The sequence below is a fragment of the Porites lutea genome, chromosome 12 (assembly GCF_958299795.1).
Source record: "Porites lutea chromosome 12, jaPorLute2.1, whole genome shotgun sequence".
Lineage (NCBI taxonomy): Eukaryota > Metazoa > Cnidaria > Anthozoa > Scleractinia > Poritidae > Porites > Porites lutea.
The window spans coordinates 7345052-7357551 of NC_133212.1; positions in this window are offsets into that span (position 1 = coordinate 7345052).

A 12500-nucleotide genomic window follows, 5' to 3' on the forward strand; every position below is an offset into this window, starting at 1 on the left:
TTTAATCATTTACTTTTTTATGCCGCTAAACATCTACAAATCCCTCTTGTAATGGATATTTCGCCGGTACGTTGAGAAGACGTATTAACAAATTTAGTCCAACAAGTCATCCCAAAAGATATAATAAATTGCCGAATATTTGTTAGGCTATGCCAAAATAACGGTTAAATTAAGTTTTATCGAGATAGTTCATTCTGTTTTATGATCCACAGACGCAGTACAGTGTATTTAAGGCCACGAGATAAATATCTTCAGTTTTCCTACACCGAGAGATACTTCAAGTCCTGGACACATTAAGAAGAAAAGAAAAAGCAAGTATTTCATATAAAAAAGTGATGAACGTATCAACTGGCACGACCGCAAATAATAAGTCTTCCTCATACACGCCATATTCAGTTCTTTCACGAGTAGAATGAATAACAGTGTCTGTCTTTTTCTTGTTGGAAGCCGTCCTTATTGTCACAGGAAACTTTCTCACAATTGTTCTCTTTGCAACAGAGAGAAAACTTCGAAAGAAGAGCCTTTTTCTGGTTGTAAACATGGCTTTCGCAGATTTGATTTCAGGAGCTGTTTCCTTGCCTTTGTAGCGGAGCTCCGGCGCGCGAAGCGCGCCAGCGGAGCACCATGGGTAATAAAATTTGGTAAACCATCCATCCGAGAAAATTTGGTTATGACGTAGCGTACGCCCGTACACTCTTTACGGGGAAGGGAAGGGAATCAGGTGTCAGCCCGTCCGGGGGAGGAGTATGTTATAAATCGCGCGATGCATTTGTGCAACCCACCTGTTTCTTGGCGGGAAATCGCGCAAGAAATGACGTGGCTGTTGTCGCGTTCAAAAACATGTTTAATTCAAAGGAAACTACTTCATTGCATAAGAATTTTGTGTCCGGAGAGCTCAGTTTCTAGTAAACTATTTCGAAGAAATTGTTATGGCAACAAAAAATAGCGGATTGGATTCAAACTATTTGCTTGTAAGTGAAAAGCGACGGGAAAGAAGAAGAGAAAGGCATAAAGTAAGAAATACCAGGCGCGCTAGCGAAGAGGATTCAAGTGGAAAATTTATCCAGCATCTGCGACTTGTTCACTGATAGCTGAAGCTGACAGAGTTTTGATTCATCTTTTGATGTTTTTACCTGTCTTTTTGCACTGGATCTACAAAATGAAATACGGCAGCTATCAACATTCTTTTGTTATTCTTGGCTGGCTTGTTTACTGGGTTGTTGTTGAGAAATGTGCCGCACAACAAAAAGAAATCGGGAATCATCGTTTTCAAAAATATGCTACTCTTAGTAAGCTTACTTCACCTTGCTGGACCATGCGAAAAATCTTAAGCGATTCTGGCCTCATATACTTGATGGGTTTCCGTGCTGCATCTCGACCGGTAAGCTTGAGTAATTTTATTGCATTTTATGTGTTTTCTTTTTTCATGTTTATGCCGTCATTTTACGCACATTTGTAAGGTTTGAATCAATTTATCTGACCTAGTAAAGAACTTAAAAAGTCTTTAGACATTTTCTGACCGCGACTAGAAAAAAAAGTTCTGAAAAATAGTTTAGTTATCCTATTGTTTGTAAAAAGAAAACTTTGAGCGATATTCTTGCCTGGAGTTCATCTTGCAAAATAGCAAACACGGCGAACTTAAAACTTAAGGCTTAATTTAAATCTATTCGTGACTCAGCTTTACTCTCAAAACACGTCTTCGGGAATAAAAATTGTTGACCTTTAAATGTTTCTTCGTTTTATATTTGTTGTCTTGATTGTTTGTCAAGATCTCTTTCTTCCGAGTTCTTACATGATCGCTTTGCCAGTTGTTGTTTTCAGTCGTCCGTGAACGCGTTGGTCACGCTCTACGTCCAATGTTTATGCTCTGATTGGTCAAAATTTGACAGGTGATTTCATGCGGAAAATTTATGCAGCATCTTGAAACTTGCTTACTGTGACAGCTGAAGCTGACAGAGTTTTGTGTCAACTTGTCATGTTTTTAACTGTCTTTTTCTACTGGATGTACGAAATTAAATTCAGCTACTATCAAGAGTCTTCTGTTATTCATAGCTAGTTTGTCTATTGGGTTTTTGGTTGAGAAATACGTCGCCTGTCAAAGTCGGAAATCCGATTTCGGATGGCATCGATTCGTTTTCGTTTTTCACCTTGCTTGATTGAAAAGTCTGAAGCGATGTAGCTTTCAGGAGCTGTCTGAGCAATTATTGCATTTGTGTTTGTTTTTTTCATATATCTAATTTCATGAAGCCGAGCGCAGTTTATGAGGCTATAGTTTATGCATGTTTGAATTAAGACAATTAAGATTTGAGATATCTGAGCTATAGTATGAGGTTTGGTTTAAGCTTGCAGAACTTTAAAAAGTCTGTAGTCGATATTTTCTCACCGCAAATAGAAAGAAAAAAAAGTTGCGTTTTTATTTTGGTTGTAGAAAGAAAGCTTTGAACAATTTTCTCGCCTCGAGTTCATCTTTGGAAACAGCAAACACCGGGAAGCCGGCTTTAAAACATAAACTTAGGCTTTAAGCATAAGGACTCGGGATTCTTAGAGACACTTTAATACTTAATTGTCTTCGTGAATGAAAATTGTTGTCTCTGTAAATGTTTCACCGAATTATATTTCTTTTATTGATTGTTAGTAGTCTCCCTTGCAATTTGCCGTTAATGTTTTCAGTTGCAGGAGTACTAAAAACGTTGCGCTTATTAAACGCTTGTCAAGTTTACACATCGTTATAAAACCATTAAATAAATAAAAAACACAATAAATTCTTTATTATGTTGAAATGTAACTCTGTTAATGTTCATTCAAACACTCCACAGCTTGCAACTGGCTGGCCGTTATATAGGTGATTTTGGAAATTTTTTTAGCGGTTTCGCTAAAAGCCCACACGTGCTTCGATCGTCCTGAATATTGAATGAGTGTAATTTATATTTCAAAACTGTGAAATACTGCATTCTGTCTGAGGTCTGTATGATAAAAACAGCGCCTCATAGTACTGTTTCACCTCAGACTGTCAGATGTGATGTATAAAAAGTATAAAAGGTTGGTTTACACGCCCCCCAGATTTGTTAGCAAGATTTTGTAAAGCAAACTTGTCAAACGGAAAAAAATCTGCCGGATTTGCTTTCCAAGTATTTGTTTTCCAGGCCTAATGTACTGTGATCAAGAGCCATTATGGACGTTAAATGTGATCGAAGATGATTGCTATTTTTTGGGCGTACATATAAAGGCCGTCAGCTCGATGTAAGGTTTGGTGTACTCTTGGACTTTTAGCAAATTATTTTTCTCTCAAATCACTTAGCCTTAATCCCTCAAAACAAAAGTCACATGAATGTGCTCTAAAGTGAACTGATTTGTGGAATACAAGTTAATTGTTTGATTGAAATTACAAATTTATTAATGGGAGCTTCGCTTTTAGCGCTGGCTAAATCTATATATTATGTGTACTTATATATCGGTCCCACCTATCGGCTATGGAAATGGCATACATCATACATAACGTTGCGTATCGGTTGGGACATCACTGATGCCACCTTCTCACAGGCATCATTAATCTCTGCTGTTTTTATAGCCTTTGAACGATTTTACGCCATTTACTGGCCGCTAAAACACCGAACTTTGTCAGCCAAAGCGTACTACATTACAATTGTCATTATCTTGACGCTGGCTTTGCTTGTTTCGGCGGTGTTTAACCCTGTCAAGTACTTAATTTCGGAAAAAGCAGCTACGTATGCTTGGATGTCATTCCCTTTTCTGTTTCTATTTATTGTTTGTGCTTGTAACATTGGTATTTGTAGAACTTACCACAAGAGGAAAGTTTCTTCACAACAGGGAAACAGAGCATCTCCAACCCAACGCTTGACCGTAACCTTGTTGCTCGTGTCCACTATTTCTCTACTGTCATGGCTTCCTCTAGTAACTGCAAACTACATATTTTATGTTCAAAACATTTATACATCTAAGTGGCATTTGATTTATGATATCATAAATATTCTCAACTTTTCTAACTGTTTTGTTAACTCGTTTGTGTACTCATTAAGAATACGTGAGTTCGGACAAGCACTGGCTTTATGCCTCACAGGATGCCAAAAGGTAATAAACAGACCGGGTGGACACGAAGAAAGAGATAACCGAAGCTTTGCTTTGACGCCATTACCAAACAACTCGAGGCCTCTGCAGCAGGATTTGGAACTGAAACCTGTAGACACTAAAGTGTGATCTGCCAAAGCGCACTGTATGCTGTAACAATGTTGAACACTAAAGTTTTGTAGAACCTGGCGTTTATTAGTATTAAATTAAGTTTCAAATTTAAAATCTCGACGTTTTTTTCTTCCTCTCTATTTTATTACACTCGCTTCGTAACTGCAGTTCGGCCCTGAAAAATAATGCAGAAAATGTCACAAGGAGACAAATTCCATTGTAAATTAGCTTGGTGCATCACTAAATAACGTTTTACTCGCATTCAAGTAAATTTTTTAAGAAGTTTGCCTGCAAGATTCATAGGTTAATAAGTTAATATGAAACATGCCCGCGATAGTGGGAATTGTTCCCAAGGCAACCACTTAGCTTTCGGGAACAGCTTTTGATGTTTAGGATCCCGTTCTCCTCTCTTGCGATAGATAAGTTTCCTACGCCACTTCTGGTGGTCTTGAACCTCTTACTGTGACTTACGCTCTTTATACTTCTTCAGCTTTCCTTTCGGAGGCCCGTCTGTTCTGCGTATCTTGTTGGCACATTAACCAACAAGCTATTATGGCATAACTCCACCGCTCTCTCCTCAAACGCATGCGCCACTGCCATCATTGAGTCGCCATTTCTGTATAAATCCTCCTAGTCGATCTTGAGCGCTGACCTGTGCCTCCCTTCTCTCTTGGTAAGTATCAAGGACGCTACTAACATTAGTTGCCTCCTGGTGTGGTCATGGTAATTACGCACGCATGCGTATTTGAGTCGGTTTATTACGAAACTGGATTTACAGAACAGTAGTCAAGGAAAACTGTTTACTTTGCTGCTCGTTACTACTGGACGCATTCATATTACATGGTCGTCGCCAAAAAATAGTCAAGCAGGTCAAGTTGACGTATCGTTAAATCCACATTCGTTAATTTTGAAGGAGATAATTTCCATTTCCATGCAGTCATGCGAAGCATTTTCAATGAGAGAAAAAATAATATGAAGTTTTTTTTACTAAGACCATTGTTTACGTTTTTAAAACGATTAAAATCTACAGTGCTTAGGGAAATTGTTGAATGCATTTCACGATTTTGGCGCAAATTCAGTAAGGAAATGTTTTTCTATCTACTGCACCGACGGGCCAAATTCTGTCGTTCTCTTTGTTTTTTTGTCTTTTTTGCCTTTTGTCTTTAAAAGGCGTCTTACAAAACCGTCGCGAAACAGGAAGGCATATTGATGCGCGCAGCATTTGGGGTATTCCTGCAAGCGATGTTCATGAACGACTGAAAACAAAGTGCAAAGCGATTAAAATTGCAAGAGAGGCTACGAACAATCAATAAAACAAATATAATTCGGTGAACCATTTACAGAAACAACAATTTTCATTCACGAAGACAAGTACTAACGTTTTTCTAAAGGTTGCGTTCCTTTTAGCCAAACTTTTTTCGGATTTGGACAATCCAGATTGTATGGATTTTTGTGCTAGCCGGAACAAAACTCTGAAATTGAAGTAGTGCCTGCTGCACTGATCTTCCTCTCAATTTCAACACATCGTTTCCTTATGGATTTAGAGTTACATTGGAACTTTAATTTAATATAATACAATCCCTTAGCGGCATGTAGGGTTAGGGATAGGAGGAGGAGTATAAATAACGTTTGCCTAAACTAACCTTGACCTGCCTCGTATATCGATGAACAAGCACGTTCTTGCGATCGAAAAGCATTTTTGTTAAATGGAACAAAAAACCTGAAACCAGATTGAGAAACCAATCTGAATGATCCAAGCGCTGAGGTGGATCGTTCAGATTGCAATCTTGTACTGCTTTAGTCCTTAATGGAACGGAAAATAAAATTTCGGATCGTAAACTCCGGATTTAGATTGGTCAAAAAGAACGCTTAAGTTTATGTTTTAAGCCGGCCTCCCGGTGTTTGCTTTTTTTAAAGATGAACTCGAAGCAAGAAAATCGCTCAATGTTTTCTTTCTTCAGCCAAATTTGTAACTAAATATTCTTCGGAACGTTTTCTTTCTATTTGCAGTTAGAAAATATTTCTAAAGTCTTTTTAAAGTTCTGTAAGCTTACACTGTAAATTAAAAAGATCTGTTTCAGCCCCAAAGTGTCAATTCAGCCCTGCAGGCCAAAGTCTGATCCAGCCCTTCTTGGAGCCATTTGAGCACAATTTAGGCCAAAAAAGCTCTATCAAAAGGCTACTCCAGCCCACGGTAGGGCCCATTTCAGCCCTGGGACCAAATCAGCCCTAGCTAATTGGACTGTATTGGCCCTGATTTAAGGGAGCCAAATTAGACCCAAAAATAGGACTGTATTTTACCTCAAACCTCATACTAGGTCAGATCACTGTCTCAACTCTTACAAACGTGTATGAACTTGACGCATAAACTGTGCGCGACTTCCTTACGCGACTTACTTACCCATGGTGCTCCGCTGGCGCGCGTTTCGCGCGTGCGAGAGCTCCGCTAAAAATTAGCAGAGGGACTTGAGCCAGTCGGAAACGGATAGATCCTGTATTGATATTTCCGAAATCTTGCACTTACATTAAGGCACCGTTCTGGTAAGGTTATATAAATTTTAATCATACTATCTTTTATGCTTATCATCTTTAAAGGTTGCGCTTAAGTAACTGATATTTGGCCCAGACGTTGTGAAGGCGCATTTGCATATTCAGACCAATAAGTCGTCTCACAAGAAATAATAAATTCTCGAATATTTGTCGGGTAAGCCAAATAACGTTCAAATTAGTTCCATCAATTAAACACTTGCATCATGATTGGGAAATTTTTTTATGCTAATCATCTGCAAAAGTGGCCTCTTGGATATTTGGTCCATACGTTGAAAAGGCGTATTAACAAATTTAGTCCAGCAAGTCGACTCAAAAGGTAAAATAAATTGTTGAATATATGTTAGGTTAAGCCAAAATAACGGTTAAATTAGTTTCATCAATTAATTTCACCTGCATCCACAGAACGTAAACGGTGTATATTAAAAGGAGGCGAGATAAGTATTTTCTTTCCTACATAGAGACAGTTCATTCTGCTTCATGATCCACTGGCGCAGTACAGTGTATTTAAGGCAACGATATAAATATCTTCAGTTTTTCCTACATCGAGATACTTCAAGTCCTGGCCACATATCACTTCTGGTTCAAGAAGCAAAAAATTGTTGTTTGATACAATAAAAAATGAGGAACGTATCACCTGGCACTAGCGCAAATCGAGTAATAAGTCTTCCTCTTTCACGCTGTATTCTGAATTCGCTGTGCCTTCCTGTCCCACATTTTAGCGAACTGTCTGTAAACCTGACGTCATTTTTGAGGATATCGGAAAATATCTTTCAAATTTGTCAAAGTCAGTTGGTTATAAAAAGTTATCAGGAAGATTTGAGCCAATTAGAAACGGATATATATGGGAATGAATAACTATTAGAAATGTCTGTCCTAGTATTTCCAAGTTCTTACTCTTGCATGAAGGGACTGTTCTAGTTTGGTTGATACATTTTAATCATTTACTTTTTTATGCAAGTCATCTGAAAAAATGCCCTCTTGTAAATTAATATTTGGCCGATACGTTGAGAAGGCGTATTAACAAATTTAGTCCAGCAAGTCGTCCCAAAAAAATGAAATAAATTGCCGAATATTTGTTAGGCAAAAAAGCCAAAATAGCGGTTAAATAGGTTTCATCGATTAACTTCACCTGCATCCACAGAACGCATACAGTGTGTATATTAAAAGGAGACGAGATACGTATTTTTTTTGAGCCAATCAGAAACGGATAGATATCAGAAACTGATAGATATGTAAATGAATAATTATTATAATTATTTGTCCTAATATTTCCCAGTTCTTGCCCTTGCATAAAGGAACTGTTCTAGTTAGGTTGTCCCCAGTACAAATTTTAATTATTTACTTTTTCATGCCGCTTTATCTGCGAATCCCTCTTGAAGGAAGAAGGAATAGCACTGTCCGTTGTTTTCTTATTGGAAGCCGTCCTGCACTGATTGTCGCGGGAAACTTCCTCACAATTGGTGTCTTTGCAAAAGAGAAAAAACTTCGAAAGAAAAGTCTTTTTCTGGTTGTAAACATGGCTTTCGCCGATTTCATTTTGATATTTGGATATCTGGACCATGTATCGGCTATGGAAAAGGGAAATCTTCAAAACCTACAAAACGTTGGGAATCGTTTGCGCCGTCGCTGATACCACCTTTTCGCAGGCATCATTAATCTCAGCTGTTTGTATAGCCTGTGAACGTTTTTACGCCATTTTTAGTTCGCTGAAACACCGAACCCTGTCACTTAAATTGTACTTCATTATAATTGACATCATCTGGACGCTCCGTGGTGTTCAACACAGGTATATACTTAATTGCAAAAAAAGCAGCTATTTATGCTTGGATGTCATTCCCTTTGCTGTTTCTATTTATCGTTTTTCTTTGTAATGTTGGTATTTACAGAACCTTTCACAAGAGGAAAGTTTCATCACAACAGGGAAACAGCATCTCAAACCCAATGCTTGACCATAACCTCATTGCTCGTGTCCACCGTCTCTTTGCTGTCATGGCTTCCTCTTGTGACTGCAAACTACATATTTTATGTTAAAAAACATCACTACACCTATAAAAAGACTTTTGAGTTATTGTATCATAAATACTCTCAACTTTTCAAACTGCTTTGTAAACTCAGTTGTTTACTCATTAAGAATACCTGACTTCAGACAATCATTGTGTTTTTGCTTCACAAGACGCCAAACAGTAATAAACAGGGGCGACGACGAAGGAAGAAATAACGGGGGGTTTGTTTTAACGCTGGGGATAGAGCCATCAGCAATATCAAGGAACTCGAGGTATCTACAGGAGGATTTTGAACTGGAATCTGTGGACAGTAAACTGTGATCAGCCATGTTGGCTTTAATCACATCTGACTGTATGCTGTAAAAATGTTAAACACTACGTTTATGTAGAACCTGGGGCTTTAAATTTCAAATTTTAAATCTATTGATGTTTTTTTTCCTTCTCTATTTTGATAGACTCTCTTTGTAACTTCGGTTCTTTAACTGAACCATAATGTAGTAAAAGTCATTTGTACGTAACGTCAAGAATCATCAAAAATCCTGAATCCTCTAGAAGTCAAATTCCACAGTAAATTATCTTCCTCTGGTACATCAATTAACGTTTTAGAAATTCAAGTAAAGTTTTAAAGAAGTTCAACGACAAGATTCTTGATTTAATTTATCTTTTTTCCCCTTGTTTTCTTTCTTTTTTTTTCTTTCCATATATTCCTTGTAGCATTTTTGTCAATATTCTATCTTGGTTAAGCCATTAAACTTTTCATTATGCATAGTTTTGTCTAATGATTTCACGCACAATGTATATATCCAAGCTGTATATTTTATTATTGCCTACCTGACCATAACTGAAAAGCAAAATGTTAAATATCGTTAAGACTGAGTATTGCTCTTATCAAGAACAGGATATTATTTTTTCAAAGTGAACAAATTAAAATGTTTATTTAATGAATATTCATTATGTTTTATCATGCACCCAGTCGTGCAGCGATATTCCAGGACATTGCACAAATTATTCCTAATTTAAGTTTGCCTTCAAAGGCGGGAGACGTTTGGTTATTTTAAGATTCTTTAATTAAAGTTGCAAAAACTATAATTGATAACTAAGTACGTATTTGTCACCGTTCTGATGTGAAGCGCAAATAATGAGTTCTCTTAATTTTCCTTCCTTGTTGATATGTCGAGTCCTGAGCGTGTCCTGTGAACTTCCTACCTTGACATTAACATTTTCACAGTTACCGTAATTAGCAAAGACATCAATTGTGTAAATAAGGAAGTTGAACAATTTGGATTTGTTCAAGTAAATAGCTGGTACAAATAAAACTTCTTTAGTTTAACATTTCACAATGTTTAGTCAGTTGCTTTAAAGCACAGACCGATCTTTCAAAAAGTAGATAGTTTACATAAAAAAAAAGTAAGACAAGTTTATGTTATCCATGAGGTTAATTTGCGTTTTCTTTCCTCTTCCTGTCTATAACAAACTAAGACCAATATTTTGCAGCGTAAGGAACACCTGTACACGCAAAGCTCACGAAATGAAGATAATATGTCAAGATGATTTTTCAGTCATTGATCCAGCCCCCTGTGGAAAAAACTCCGAGTACTCCCGATAGGAGACGAACCTATGGCCTTCTGATTGCTAGTCCAGATGCTCTACCACTAAGTTACAGGATATTCTTCGGAGCTAGGGACACTAAACTAGGTTTACGTGACAAACATCCTGCAATATTACTGCTAGGAAGCCAGGCCGAGAACATTTTTTAAAGGTCTCTCTGGTTTGTTACACAACACCTATTCATCTAATGAGATCGAGCTTAACTTTTCATGATAAACAATTTTATGTAAACTCATCATACATGTATCAAGACATTTTTAATTTTGTTCGGTTTCATCTATCTCTTCCAGCAATATAAATTAATTTCTCTAATTGACCAACGGGCAAAAAGTGTCCATTATCGGTAAGCTTAAATATTGTTGTTATTACGCGCTGAACATTAATTTTTTAATGCATGCGAAAAAATTAGAATGTATATATTTAAATGGTGACGAATGAAAACAGGAAATAATTACAGGGTGTCCCAAAAGTTCGTTCCTCTAAATTCATGTGCCATAACTTTTGATCAAAACTTTATTTTTACATGAAATTGCTAGAAGATGTTTATTTTTCTATTGAGTACATCTATTCAGAATTTCAGTAACTGGCATGCCCTTTTTGTTTTTTTATCACATTCTGTAGCCGTTGCGGCATGTAGTGGGATACAGCTTGTCGACCCTCAGATGATCCATTTTGAGCTTTTTAATCACCCGGTGCGCAATAGCCAGTTCAACCCCAGACAATATTTTTTTTAGTTTAGGCAGCTGGAAAACAGATATTTTGGGCTTTCATCCAAAAACGATAATCATCCCGGCCTCCTTCCAAAGCAAGGTTTTGTACTGCTCTACAACTTGAGACGAGCTGTGCGTTACTTGACTTACTTGGAGGACTAAGCAGAGGTTTTTTTGCCATCTCACGGGCCTCTAATTTGAAAAATTTTAATCAGCTTTTGGTGACCCTTTCTGGACTTGGCTTGCTAACTATGCGAGAGCTTTCTCCTCGAGTCTCCTTTTTTGTATCTAGCCTTCTTTAAGACTATTTAGCTGCTTTATTCAGGAGTTTTGGACTTCCCCTTCATTTCTTGCCTTCAAAAGCTTCATTCCTCCATGATCATTTTACCACCCAACATTCGGATTTTCCAGGTTTTTAGCAGTTTCTACGACAGATAAGCCAGTAAATCGAAATATACATGCTCATTCCCTAAAATAGCTGAACGTTTTTGCGTTAAGGGGGTTTATCTTTCGTGATATTCACAAAACACAAGGAAGGAGTTCGAGCAATTCGGGCTACAAAATACAAAAAATATGTGGCTGGAAAATAAACTCGCGCACGCCACCTTTGGCGCGGAAGTACACAAATCGAATATTCAAGTCAAAAAATGGCACAACAAGTATGAAAATGGTGAATTAGATTGAAAGAAAATTTTTTTTTTCAATGATTTGCTTACCAAGACCAATCGTACTAAATACAGACTTATAACATAGAGGAACGAACTTTTGGGACACCTTGTACACTTGCCTTTTGTCAAAAGTCTCATAATTTCTCGAACCTTTTGTGAGACTTTTAACATTTTTTTCACTTAATTTCCCGATTATACCACATATTAATATCGTGGGTTATAATTGCGCTCACAATCGTGTGGGTTTTTTTTATTTTTTTATCAATTTCATATTGCCATTTTATCACCAAGAAAAGGATCGGGCAGGCGATAAAAACCTGGCTTCAAAGACATAAACGTTCAAACCGATTACTCCATCGTCTTAGTTCAAAATAAATTGGCGAGTTTTTGCAGTCTCAATAATCAGTATAGTTGTGTTTGATCGTCCGGGTGAACGTAGTCCTGTATAGGACTGTTGTTGTTGACAGTGACTGACGTTTCGACAACCTGTGCGGTAGTCATCTTCAGAGTCGAAGTGAATTGTATCGCGTCAGTTGATGGTATTATACTCTGGTTATCGCCCTGATTAGTCAATTACGTCGCGATGTTATTGGTAGTCTGTTAGTTAAGCCGTGATGTTACTGGCTATGAAGACTCGCAATGTAATTGGTGCTTTATGTTGAACACCTGTACTTATAGTGTATGTGTGATCAACAGAGCATAATAAATTCACGGGATAAATATCATAAGTTTCTTTGACGCATCCAGTTTCCTTTCAGAAGCTC